This window comes from Otolemur garnettii, unplaced genomic scaffold (assembly GCF_000181295.1).
Source record: "Otolemur garnettii isolate 467f Iridium unplaced genomic scaffold, OtoGar3 scaffold00022, whole genome shotgun sequence".
NCBI lineage: Eukaryota > Metazoa > Chordata > Mammalia > Primates > Galagidae > Otolemur > Otolemur garnettii.
The window spans coordinates 22471026-22485840 of NW_003852417.1; the positions used below are offsets into that span (position 1 = coordinate 22471026).

At 37.5% G+C, this 14815-nt stretch overlaps 1 protein-coding gene across 1 annotated transcript in view; it reads right to left on the reverse strand.

Moving 5' to 3' along the window:
- Window positions 1–14815, reverse strand: part of MEMO1 (mediator of cell motility 1) — a 90923-nt gene that overhangs the window by 72262 nt on the left and 3846 nt on the right. The window contains exon 2 of the mRNA XM_012803775.2: window positions 1104–1185. The gene's annotated coding sequence lies outside the window, so the exon portion shown is untranslated. The remainder of the gene's footprint in view (window positions 1–1103; window positions 1186–14815) is intronic.

A 14815-nucleotide genomic window follows, 5' to 3' on the forward strand; every position in this document is an offset into this window, starting at 1 on the left:
AACCTGGCCCTGGCCAGGTAAAAAACAGCAGTGATAACTGCAACATAAAAGCCAAGCATTGTGGCGGACACCTGTAGTCCCAGCTACTCGGGAGGCTGAGGCAAGAGAATCACTTAAGCCCATAAGCTGGAGGTTGCTGTGAGCTATGATACCGTAGCACTCTACTGAGGACAACAAAGTGAGACTCTGTCTCAAAAAAAAAAAAAAACTTTAAGGGGATACAATATTATTGGTATTTCACCTTTACCAACGATGAAATGACAGCACAAGAGATAAAATAATTTGCATGTTACCTGGCTTCTAAGTGGTACAGTCAGACTCCATCTACTAAATGAGACCAAACAGCATCATGCAAATGAGATATTTAACAAAATACTTGGTGCATAAAATACTTACGTGCCAAACATTAAGCTCTTTGTATTTATTTAATTTTCATATTGATTATCTAAGAAGTGGTTATTATCAGCACTATTTATGATCAGATTATCAACCTTCGCACCAAAAAAGTCACATAAAAGAAACGGCAAGAGAAATGACACAGACCCCAACCTCTACTCTTCTCAGAAAATTGTTAGCATGTCCTTAACACAATATGTTTGGAAGGTTAGCACTGGAAACCAAATCAAAATTAACCGAATTCGTACCACTCAGAGACACATGTCATTAACTGTATACATGCTAGCTTATAGTTCTAAAAAACAATCTCTAACATTCGAAGACAAAATAAGCACAGATTTTTCTCAATTAAAAAAAATTCCCCTCCCCAAATGTTGCTACTCCACAATGTACCATTATCATGCTTTATATACCTTTTCCTTGTAAGTATAAATTATCTTGATTATGCCAAATTTACCTGATGTAAACAACCCTCTTCTTAAAAGGTCAGTTTTATTATCAAAAATAAATTTGGAAATTACTGCATATGAAGAAATAAAGTAGCCAATTCCTTAATCCTTAAGTTAGTGAAAACCCACAAGAATTATGAAAATTAATGAATGCAAATTCTTCAGCTCAATATAGCATTTAGTTTTTAATTTCTAGTTCTCATTTTTTAGTAATAACAAACATATAAAAGATTTTAGGTAAAGACTCTTAAAACTTACGGTGCAATAATGGCTCTAGCAGGTCTTTTGGTAGACTGTACTTGCGAAAGCCAACCTTCTAGCTGTGCATTCAGCTGCGGTCCTATAAAAAGGCAAAGAGTGAAATTAGAGTCAGCAAAGCAATGTAACACAGATTACCAACCATATATGACACAAAGCAATCACTGAACCTATGAGGTACTAAAATAGCTTAATTGACAGTAGATTGTCAGTTTGGATGTTAATCTTAGAATCTACCAACTGGAAGGGCTCTAGCAAGCCACAGAAGGCTGAGAACAAATTAAACAAAATTTACTTTTATCCATTCATTTACAACCATTTTCATTCAAGAGCTATAATGTGATTTATAATTTGAGGCGGTATTTAAACAAAATAAAATAGAAAGCAGAAGACATGAAGCATATTAAGAGGAAATAACTGAGTCAATGTATTTCAGAGCACCAAAACCTGTCTCAATCACTGAAATGAATCCATAGAGGTAATCGCTCCCACAACCAGCTATCTTTTCTTTCATCCCACATCAGCCCCCAATTTCCATAATCAAATCAATAAGCAGTAATTATACTATCTCAAAATTCTCAATTTCAAGCACTCAATTCAAACTTATCTTTCCAGTTCACTCCTAGAAGTGAATTCCAACAATTTTTCCCACATCATTAGCCTCTCTCTTTCTTCACTTCTTACCCAGCCTGAAACTCAAAAATCATCATTGTAGGCTTGGCGCCGGTAGCATGTGTTTACAGTGCCAGCCGCATGCACCAAGGCTGGCGGGTTCAAAGCCAGCCAGCGCCAGCTAAACAACAATGACAACTGCAACAACAAAAAAAACAGCCCGGCGTTGTGGCAGGCACCTGTATTCCCAGCTACTGGGGAGGCTGAGGCAACAGAATCACTTAAGACCACGAGTTGGAGGGTGTTGTGAACTGTGATGCCACAACACTCTACTGAGAGCAACATAAGAAACTGTCTCAAAATAAAAAAAATCATCACTATAATCACTCTTTTGCCTATGCCTCACTACTCTACTCCTCTCTCCCTCCATCATAGTTAAAACATACCATGTTTCCCCGAAAATAAGACCTACCCAAAAAATAAGCCCTAGCAGGATTTCTATGCATTTGTTAAATATAAGCCCTACCCTGATAATAAGAACCAGTGATGGCTGGTATCCTGCATAGCCACACCAACCATTTTGGCACGGAGTGGTAAGGAAGACTGGAATATTTTTTATCTGCCACAGCTACTTTCTCCCAGTGGTTAGCACTTGCGCAGGTGCGCATTTGGTAACCATGGTCGCAGGCATCCTATTGTGCACGTGCCAATGGCTAGGGGAAAGGAGTTCATGCATCACTAGCACCAGCTCCACCAATAAGGTGGGGTCCCCCTGTCAGGTTCCAGAAGAAGATGACTTAACTGTATTTGAATAAATGTAGATTATTGTATTATACTTAATAAAAATAAGACATCCCCTGAAAATAAGCCCTAGTGTGTCTCCTTGAGAAAAAATAAATATAAGACATTGTCTTATTTTCGGGGAAACATGGTAGTTTAAAACCATAGTTCAAAATTTCTCCACTTATCTCAGTACTGACCACCTGAATAAGACAGAGAATAAAGAAGAGAAATATAATGATAAGAACTTTAAAATTAAAACCATCAGCCACTGTGGCTTATGCCTATAACCCTAGCACTCCCGGAGGCCAAGATGGATGGATTGCTTAAACTCAGGAGTTCGAGACCAGCTTGAGCAAGAGCCAGAACTGGTATCTACTAAAAACAGAAAAACTAGCCAAGTGTCATAGCACAGGCCCGTAGTTCCAGCTAATCATGAGGCAGAGGCAAGAGAATGGCTTGAGCCCAAGAATTTGAGGTTACACCAGGGCACTCCTCCTAGGGCGACTGAGAGACTCTTGTCTCAATCAATCAAGAAGTAAATAAACATCATAAATTTCAGTAGACCCCTAGCAATGCTCAGAAATCCTATCACATTAGCCTAGTGAATCTGCTCTCCCATCTTCAATACAGAAAATCAACTCATAGCTTCCCCCTTTTACTATGATCTTCAAATACCTCCCCCCCATCCCCTTCTTACTTCCAGGAAATAATCAATGCTTTTCATTTTGTCAAGGAAAAACAAACAGAAGTAGAGTGGTCAACCATCTTGGTACGCCTGGTACTTCCCTAGTTTTAGCACTACAAGTCTGGCATCCTGGGAAATCCTTCAGTCCCAAGTAAACCTTGATGTTAATCACCCTACATTCAGAAAAGAACTACCTTATCTTCCCATAATTTATTGTGCTTTCCCTCCTGTTTCTACAAATCATCCTTGCTCCAATCAAAAGCCAAACACACTATTTCTGTACTGGGTCCCAATATTTTTTCCTTACTAAAAGATTCTGCTCCTACAACTGTAATCAGTCTCCTGCACCAACCTGTCCCTTTTTACTTGATCACCACAATTAGCATGCTAATATGCAATACTAACCTGACTGATACCCTTCCAGACTTCCTCATTACTCTGGTACCCTTCACAACAAATTTTCTTGAAGAGGTGTCCTCATTTCACCCCTCCCCGTTACAACCATTCTCCTTTTTGTTTTCTTTTAAATACCAATTCTCCCTTTTATAGCTTTTAATCGTTAAATATTTAAACATTACAAAAGAATTTAGATAACAATAACAAACGTCCATGTACCCACTGCATAAGTAAATTAAATCTTAACGTAGTGCCTTATTTACTTATTTACATAGTGAGACTCTGTCTCAAAAAAAAGAAAAGAAAAAGAAAGAAAAGACCAGCGTAGTGGCTCACACCTGTAACCCTAACACTCTGGGAAGTGGAGGCAGGAGGATTACTTGGGATCAGGAGTTTGAGACTAGCCAGAACAAGAGCAAGAACCCCCCCCCTACAAAAAAATAGAAAAATTAACTGAGCATGATAGCATGCACCTTTAGTCTCAGCTACCTGGGAGGAAGATCACTTCAGCCCAGGAGTGTGAAGTTGTAGTGAGCTATGATAATGCCACTGCACTCTAGCCTGGGCACAGCGCAAGACTCTGTCTTAGAAAAACAAAGAAAGAACCCCCTGCTGATACCTGTATATCTACCCCTCCTTAGAGGTAACCACTTTATGGTTTTGGTGTTTATCATTCTGTTACACTTTTACTGTATATGTAATTCTTAAATAATGTGGTATTGCTCTACATGTTTTTAAGTATCATCTAAATATACTTTATATATCTTGCAACTTGCTTTAGCAAATTCACACTGTTTTTAAAAATTATTCACAGCCAAGCACGGTGGCTCCTGCCTGTAATGTGAACACACTGGGAGGCCAAGAATGGGGGATTGCTCAAGATCAGGAGTTCAAGATCAGCCTGACAAGAGCAAGACCCAGTCTTTAAAAAATTAGCTGGGCACTGGGGCAGGAGCTTGTAGTCCCAGCTACTCAGGAGGCTGAAACAAGAGGATCACTTGAACCCAGGAGGTGGAGGTTGCTGTGAGCTATGGCATTCCACTGAGAACAACATAATGAGACTCTGTTTCAAAAAAACAAATAAATAAATTAAAATTATTCATGTTGATATATGTAGCTCTAGGGCATTCATTTTCAATGCTATACTGTATTCTCAAGGCAACTACTATATTTACAGTCTTAATAAAAAGACAAATGCTAAAAATGAATTAAAATATATTTTTAAAATACTATATAGTATTTTATTTTATGAATGTAACAAAATTTATTCACTCTCCTACTCACAGGTATTTTAGGTGTTTCCAATGTTTCACTGTTAATATACTCAAGTATGCTATGAACACGGGTTAAGAGTTTTACTGGGATTTATCCAGAAGTAAAAGTACTGGATACTAGGGATACATATCTTCAACACTACTACAATATTGTTAAATTGAACCCTAAACTAGCTGAATCAATTTATCCATTGGTAAATAAATAAAAATTAAAAATAAGATGCTTAGGCTCAGCACCTATGGTTCAAACCCAGCCCAGGGCTGCCAAACAACAATGCCAACTACAATCAAAAAATAGCTGGGCACTGTGGTGGGCGCCTATAGTCCCAGCTACTTGGGAGGCTGAGTTAAAAGAATCGCTTAAGCCCAAGAGTTTGAGGTTGCTGTGAGCTCTGATGCTACGGCACTCTACCAAGGGTGACATAATGAGACTCTGTCTCAAAAAAAAAAAAAAAAAGCTTAATTCTACCTGTATTCACACTTCCCCTTTTTTTAGAGCATTTTCTTTAGTAAACTTTTAAATTCTTTCTCTGTTCCTTGAAATGTACATAAACCTTTTTAAAGCTAAATAAGCATCTAGCCAGCAACCCAGGACAGCCTTTCTCAAGGACCTAGTAGCCATCTCTTTAAGATGTAATGAAGGGAGTGGCACCCCATCTCAGTTTCTGCGGGTGAAATGAACACCTGACTTTGGTAGACCACCTACTTCTAAGTTGCAAACTTGTAACTTTGCAACTTGTCATGGAAGTATGAGTTTATTTTTCCTTTGGATAAAGCCAATTGTCTCATACAAAAAGTCAACACAATTACCAAGTAAATTTACGATAAGTTATGTGTGACAAATGATGCTATCAAATCCTCTTAAGTGCTACTTATTCTTACCTTGAGAGCATATATGTAATGGGTTATAACTGCATGGCTATATATAAGGGTGAGTCTTCTTTTGGTCCCTGCAATTTTTAGCAGATTGTCTGTGATACACAACATATTCTGCCTTAATACTTATTCTAATTTAAAAAAAAAAAAAACTGTTTCCTTTTGTTTGATAGATAGGATCTTGTTCTACTGCCCAGGCTGGAGTGAAGTGGCACAATCACAGTTCACTGCAACCTTGAACTCCTGCCTTGGCTTCCTGAGAAGCTCAAACTATAGGCAAATGCCATAGTCCAGCTAATTTTTCCTTAAATGTTCTTAATTTTTTTTTTAATTTTTTTTTTTTTTTTGAAACACAGAGTCTCACTTTCTCACCCTGGGTAGAGTACCGTGGCATCATAGCTCAAAGCAACCTCAAACTCTTGGGCTCAAGACACCCTCTTGCCTTAGCCTCCAAGGTACTAGACTAAAGGTGTGTGCCACTACACCCAGTTAGTTATTTTTGATTTTTAGTAGAGACAACTCTTGCTTAGGCTGCTCTCAAACTTTTGAGCTCAAGCAATCCACCTGCCTCAGCCTCCCAAAGTGCTCCTAGTGTTACAGGCATTAAGCCATGGAGCTCAGCCTAATTTTTCCTATTTTTTGTAGAAATGAGGTCTCGTTATGTCATGCAGGCTTGAACTTCGGACCTCAAGTAATCCTTCTGTCTGGGACTTCCAAAGTGCTGGGATTACAGCCATACCTGGCCTGCCCCTCTACCTTTGAAGAGATGTTCTCTGGGGAAACAGGAGATTTAGAGCTTAATTATCTTTCTCCAAGCATAGCAACAGTTAAGTTTCCATTCCTTATACCCTTACTAATATTTGATAATGTAAGAAACCTTTTTGCCAATTTGATAAATATGAAATGGTATTCCTTGAGTTTTTCTAAAATTTGTATTTCACTAATACCCATTTTGACTAAGCATCTATTAATTTGTAACTCCTACATATAAGAGCCTACATATAAACAAGTTTAAAATGGACAGCTATCTGCAAATTGCTGAAGTATAAAAAAGTCTTATGCAGTTGATCTTAAAAATTTAAGAACAGGCTCAGCACCCACAGCACAGTGCTTATAGCACTGACCACATGCACCAAAGCTGGTGGGTTCAAACCCAGCCCAGGCCAGCTAAACAACAATGACAACTGCAAAAACAACAAAAAAAGATAGCTAGGCATTGTGGCAGGCGACTATAGTCCAGCTACTTGAGAGGCTGAGACAAGAGAATCGCTTAAGCCCAAGAGTTTGAGGTTGCTGTGAGCTGTAAACATGCCACAGCACTCTACCATAGTGACATAGTGAGACTCTGTCTCAAAAAAAAAAAAGAAAAAATTTAAGAACAGTTACCAAAATAACTTAAAATAATCTCATTATTAACTCAAGGAAAAACAGTTCCTATTCTCAGAGTAAATCAAATTTGTGGCTAACTAATGAATTTCACAGTAACTTAAAATAAGTACAATCACGCACATTATTACATTTCTGTTAACAATGAACCACAAATGCAACGATGTTCCTGAAAGATTATAAAACCATATTCGTATTGTACCTTTTCTATGTTTCAGTAAATTTAGATAGACAAATACCACTGTGTTACAATTACCTACAGTATTCAGTACAGTAACATGTTGTACTAGCTTATAGCCTAAGAGCAATAGGCAATATACCATATAGCCTAGGTATACCTATATAGCTAGGTTTATGGTAGGCTACACCAGTTAGGATTAATTATTTTCTATTATATTCACATAATGATGAACATACCTAACAGTATATTTCTCAGAGTGTATCCCTGCCTCTATTTCCACAATACAGGAATTTTTTACAAAACAAATGGGAACAAAAGTCAGTATCTTCAAACTCAGTCACTTTAATGTCACTAATTTATTTCACTGTTTTTGAGCACAAGACAAAGTTTTCCTAGCATGACTTCTGTAAAAGAACCAATTTCTTCACAAGGATGTTAAAGGTAAAGAGCCAGACTCCAAGATTCTCACCTATCTTTGAATAACTCAGCATACCTATTTATTACACAGTTGCTTAATAACCTATAAAATGTCAAATAAAAATGTAAATTCCACTTCTTCCACAGAGACCAGCTGAACTTGGCAGCATGGTGTCCTTGATACATGAAGATGATGTAGAACATGTGCTTTGTTTATCAAACACCACTGAGTCCAAGGCACGCTGATAAATGAAAAAAACAAAAGTAATGCTAAATCCTAGAAAAAGTACTAAATGTTTGTATGTGCTTGCCCTCATAAATGGGATAAATGGGCATTTGCTTCTATGGATAAAATAGTAAATGTAGGTTCTTAAAGGATCAGTGCTAAAGTATTTCCTCAAGAAAAAGTCAATAAACAACGTGCGATAGGAAATTCAATAACATTTGGACTTGAATCCCACTAAAACAACATTTCCCAAGTTTACCTGCTTGATGACAAAACCACAAAGACACTGATACACACACACCTCTGCTTTTCAGGAATTCTCAGACAACTATTAGCAGAACCATTCTAAAGTACGGTAGCAAATTAAGCCAAATTGGTTTTCTATATTTCTCTGTCTCTGTTTAGCCTGTTCTTCCTCGCTCTGGACAAAAGTAAGATGTTCTACAAACTCTTCCCAAACTGAATGTTCATATGAACTACTCAAGAATCTTGTTAAAATGCTAATCCTGATTCCACAGTTGTAGAATACAGATTAAGACTCTGAATTTCTAACATGTTCCCCCAGGTGATGGCAATGTTGCTGGACTAACGGCTACACTCCAGCAACCAGTCTAGATCAACAGTTGCCAGCCAAAGAAAGGGTCTTGGGCCCCAAGGACTCCATAAATCTCTATGTTATACCAAGCTTTATCTAGAGATGAAAAAAATGTCTAGATAAATTTAAGTTCAACGACTTGTAACGAACTAGGAAATATACACTCATTTTAAAATGTTAATGAAATTTCTTTCACCGTTTTTTATCATGTATTTTCTCCATCAATAGATAATAAAGAACTCTCAAGTAGGAAATTCTGAAACTTCCTGACAGGAAGAAGGTTCCTGTAAGAGAAAAAAGGAGAGCCTGGCACAGTGGTTCACACACTGTAATTCTAGCAACTCAGGGAGGCCAAAGTGGGCAGCCTGCTTGAGCTTAGGAGTTTGAGACCAGTGTGAGCAAGGCGAGACCCAGTATCTACTAAAAATAGAAAAACTAGCAGGGCACCATGGCAGGCACCTGTAATCCCAACTACTCAGGAGGCTCAGGCATGAGATTTGCTCAAGTACAAGAGTCTGAGGTTGTTACGGGCTATGATGATGCCATGGCACTCTACCCAAGAAGACAGAGTAAGACTCTATCTCAAAAAAAAAAAAAAAAGAAGAAGAAGAAGCAAAGAGAGGAAGATGGATATACTTTGAAGAGCTTAAAAATCATGCCAGACTTTATTAGAAGTTATCAAAAAGAAGTTTCTATTACCAAAGATCCTAGTTTTTATTAGCTATTTAATAAACTATTAATTACATCACAAGAATAACTATGCTCAATGTTTTAATGTCAAAAGTAACAACTGCTGTCATTTGTTAACTGAATAAATATTTATGTGCCAGGAAGTGGAATGGATGCTGGAGTTATAGCAATTAAAAATCATGGAGCCTACAACAAGGATAATCTAACAGGAGAGATACTTTTCCATAGGGAAACTTCCAGTAGTGCTCAAACTATGTAAATTAAATAATGGCCAATTACTACAACTTTTTCATTCTTTTATAGGTAATACCTGCCTGGTAGCACAGTAAACTCAATTCCACAGGATTGGTTATGGTAAAGTAACAAGAGACAAAGCAAAAGCAAAAAATACAAAGCCAAACAAAAGTAAGCCATCAGCACCTAGGATTTCATTATTAATCACTCTGTGAAATTACGTTCAAATCAAACAAAGAAATGAACTTGGACCTACAGTAAGAAACCAACAAATAATAAAATGAATAAGCCAGACTTTTTCTTAACATTGGCTCTTGAATCTCTAGAAATCTCAGGCCAAGAAAATTTTAAAGGAAATTTGAGGACCCAACATAGAACTTTCACTTTATTTTACAAACATGCCACCATTTATCTATGATCATCATCACTTTATAAAAGAACTATCCTAACACTAAAAAGTAAGAAGACTGCAAATTTAAGATAACCTTAAAGAACTAAAAGTAGACGTACCACTTGATCCTGCAATCTCACTATTGGGTCATTTTATCAAAAAGACACATGCACTCAAATGTTAACTGCATGGCTTGACACCTGTAGCAAAGTGGTTACAGTGCCGGCCACATATACAGAGGCTGGAGGGTTCGAACCTGGCCTAGGCCAGCTAAACAACGACAACCACAACAAAAAATAGCCGGGCGTTGTGGTGGGTGCCTGTAATCCCAGCTACTTGGGAGGCTGAGGCAAGAAAATTGCTTAAGCCCAAGAGTGTGAGGTTGCTGTGAGCTGTAACGCCATAGCACTGTACCAAGGGCAACATCGTGAGACTCTAACTCCAAAAAAAAAGAAAAAAAATGTTAATTGCAGCACAATGCATAATTGCAAAGATGTGGCACCAACCCACGTGCCCATCAATATTTGAGTACATTACTAAAATGTAGTATATGTATGCTATGGTATACTATCTGCCATAATTAAAATGGTGAACACTTTATATAACTACCTAGATGGAACTAAAGACCATTCTTCTAAATGAAGTTTCTCAGGAATAAAAAAACAAATACCACATGTACTCACTATTAAATAGGAACCAATCTATCAACAGCCATGAGAACATTTGGTAGTATAACTCAATATAAAGCAAGCAGGCGGGAAGAGTACATTCACACCTAATGGATACAATACTCACTATCTGAGTGGGGGGCACACTGAAAACTTTGACTCAAACTGTACAAAAGCAATGTATGTAACCAAAGCATTTGTACCCCCATAAGAATCTGAAATTTAAAACGAAGAAATAGAATAATTGCAATCCTTTAAATCAGCAGTTCTCAACTTGTGGGTCAAGACCCACAGGAACTGTATTAAAGGGCCACAGCATTAGGAAGGTTGAGAACCACTGCTTTAAATTTAATAAATTAATCACATTCCATCAACGTGAAGACACCATCAATATTATGTTGCACCGTTTTTTGTTGTTGTTGAGACAGTGTCTCACTCTGTTGCCCTGTGCTAGAGTACCATGGCATCAACCTAGCTCACAGCAACCTAAACCCATGAGAGTTCAAGAAATACTCCTACCTCAGCATCCCCAGTAGCTGCAACTACAAGTACCCACCACAATGCCAAGCTATTTTTTTCTATTTTTAGTAGAGACTGAGTCTTGCTTTGCTCAAGCTGGTCTCAAACTCCTGAGCTCAAGCAATCGTCCCACCCCAGCCTCCCAGAGTGCTAGGATTATAGACTTGAGCCACAGAGAGGAGGCCATTATATTTACTACCACTAAGAAAGGAGAAAAAAACTTCTCAATTAAATTATGACACCCGGTTTCTATCACTTATTTTATACTCTGTGGGAAAGTTCTTTTCAACTTATTTAGACATGAATTATCATATAACATTCCAGTGTTTATATAAAACACAAAAGCAAAACAAATTATTCTTAAAATGTTCTTCACATTCACAATCTAATCACTAAATTGCTTTTTACTTCACAGTCATTAGTTATTCTTTCATCTTCTTTAAGTAACATTAAGAGAATCAGTGATTCAACACTTTTTTAAAAGATGTCCCTATTGTCTCTAGGACTTTCTTCCAAGCCATGACATATATTGTCCAAGTCTTGATGTCATCTCTTTCTTGATTTGAACAAAATATGTCACAAGAAAATGTAACTAACACAAGACAACCCAGGAATGGTATGCCTTCCATAATTGGTCCTTAAATGAAAAGTTTGCTGAAACATCAGTGAGCTGTAGTTATGTAGTCATAAAAGGAGGATTAACTACTTATCAAGTTCATGCATACAGGCAGTAGAAATTATTTTTCAACCAATAATGATGATTTTAAGTTGCCATTGATTGTAAAAATCTCAATTTCCGAAATGTCAAAAATGCAAAAAAATGTACCTCTTAAAAGCCATGAATTATAGTAGCACTATGAAAACATCACTCACTATAATAGTCTGATAATTTTTTTTCAATGCAGAACAGTGAAAAATTCAGAGACCAGCATTCGGGAACCAACTCTTTTCAGTATAATAAAAAGTGTTTCAGAGACGCTTTATCAACTACTAAATCTCATTTAATTTTAAAAATAAATAAATAATACGTCAGCAGTTTTCCCTAAGTCTTTCCTCTCATTACTAATGCCCTACTACGACCACATACTTGAAAATTAGTGCTCTGCTATTTACAAAATTAGTATCTTATTTTTAGATACATCTCAAGGGATGCTGTTTGTTTTTATGTATCTGTAACAGGGCACCTTACACAAAAAATAACAAGCCCTTAGTACAACACCCTAGGGAACACAAGAACCGTCACATTGACTCTGACCCAAAATCCACCCAAAGCAATATTGTATCAAACCAAAAAACATTAAAAAAATTTTAATATAGGGCGGTGCCTGTGGCTCAAAGGAGTAGGGCAACAGCCCCATCTGCCTGAAGTGGCTAGTTCAAACCCAGCTCTGGCCAAAAACTGCCAAAAAAAAATTTTTGTTAATTTAAAAAATAAACCTTGTCTTTCCTATGAAGAACGTTGATTGTTCCCCTTGATATCAACCACAAAGGTTAGGCCAAATCCAAATATCCTGGATTCTTTTATTATTCATTATTCATTTAAATATTTTAAGATTTTTTATTTTTTGGGGGGGCCAGGGCCAGGTTTGAATCCACCACCTCCAGTATATGGGGCCAGTGCCCTACTCCTTGAGCCACGGGTGTCACCCATATTTTAAGAATTTCTTTACAAAGAGGTAGCCAAAAAGAAAAAAAAAATTTTTAAGAATTTATTTAAATTGTTGGTTAAACTGCAGTTCAGAATTCAACTGCATGGGGCAATAAACCAGGCAAGTAAAGAATCTTCAATCTGTACCAATCGTCTCTGAGATTTGGCAAACTGCTTACCATTTTTCTATCCACGTAGTCTCTCAAAATTCTCATATAGTTAATAGTAGTTCAATTGCATTTTATACCCAAAAGGGCTACAAATTTGGAAGACCACTATACTTCTCTCTCCAGATCATTTACAAAACTATAATCTGAAAACAGATTTAACTATGACCCTTATAACACTCCATTAATTTGGATTCTCTATACCTAAACCCAATTAAAAACAATTCTTAGCTTTGTCAAATGCCACTAAATACTTTGACAATGCATGCTTATACTTTATCTAAACTATTTTAAAAACAAAATATGAATTTTTTTTGGTGGGGGGGAGACAGAGTGTCATTATGTTGCCCTCATGGAGCACCATGGCGTCGGAGCTCACAGCAACCTCAAACTCTTGGGCTTAAGCAATTATCTTGCCTCAACCTCCTGAGTAACTGGGACTACAGGCACTCGTCACAATGATGGCTATTTTTTGTCACAGTTGTCATTGTTGTTTATCCGGCCCAGGCCAGGTTGGAACCAGCCAGCCTTGGTGTATGTGGCTGGTGCCATAACCACTGTGGTACAGGCGCTGAGCCCAAAATATTGATTTTTGTTTGTTATTTTTCATTGTTAAAAACCACGTTTGGGAGTGGCACCCATTGCTTAGTGATTAGGGCGCCAGCCACATACACTGAGGCTGGCAGGTTTGAACCTGGCCCAGGCCAGCTAAAACAACAATGAGAACTGCAACAAAAAATAGCCAGGCATTGTGGAGGGCACTTGTAGTCCCAGCTACCTGGGAGGCTAAGGCAAGAGAATCGCTTAAGCCCAAGAGTTTGAGGTTGTTGTGAGCTGTGACACTACAGCACTCTACCAAGGGTGACGTAGTGAGACTCTGCCTCAAAAAAAAAAAAAAAAGTTTGGTATAGAAAACTTCTGCAATGAAGTTTATAAATGGGGAAACCACAATCCCATAATTACAAAAATCACCATAATTAATATTTTCATTTCCTTCCAGTCCATAAAATGATATACAATTCTGTAGCCTACTTTTATTTATATAACATTATGACATAAGCATTCCCTATTTTATGAAGTCTTCAAAGATAATTTATGCTAAATAATATTTCACTGTATGAATAGATCACTACTTCCATAAGCATTAATATAAGATGTTCAGGTGGTTCCAATTTATTTTTGCTATATAAAAAATACGTAGGCTGGGCCAGGTGGTTCATGCCTGTAATCCTACCACCATGGGAGGCTGAGGTAGGTGTACCACTTGAGCTCAGGAGTTCCAGACCAACCTGAGCAAAAGCAAGACCCAGTATCTACTAAAAACAGAAAAACTAGCCGGGTGTCATGGAGAAAACTTCCAGCTACTTGAGAGGCTGAGACAATCAGATTGGTTGAATCTAAGAATTTGAGGTTGCTGTAAGCTATGACACCATAGCATTCAGCTCCAGGGCAACAGAGAGAGACTCCATATTAAAAAAAAAAAAAAAAAAGTAATACATATCTATGTCTATAAGTTTTTTCCATATTTAAAATTATTTTCCCAGCCTGCCCAAGAGCGAGATCCCATCTCTATTAAAAAGAGAAAAAAAAGAGAACAACCCATCGTGGTGGGTGCCTCTAGTCTCAGCTACTCGGAGGCTCAGATAAGAGGATAAAGTTTGAAGATGTTGTGAGCTATGACACCATGGCACTCTATCCAGGGTGAGAGAGTAAGACTGTCTCAAAAAATAAAATGAATGAATAGTAAAATTATTTCCTTTTGCGATTCTCCAGAAATGGAACTGCTATGAAAGTTACTATAAGCCTTTATAAGCTTGTTATACATATATTCAAACTATTATCCAAAACTGCCCCTATTCATAACCATGCATGATACTGAAATGAAAAATTGGCTTGGCACCCATAGCACAGTGGTTACGGTGCCAGCCACATACACCAAGGGAGCCAGGTTCGAACCTGGCCCA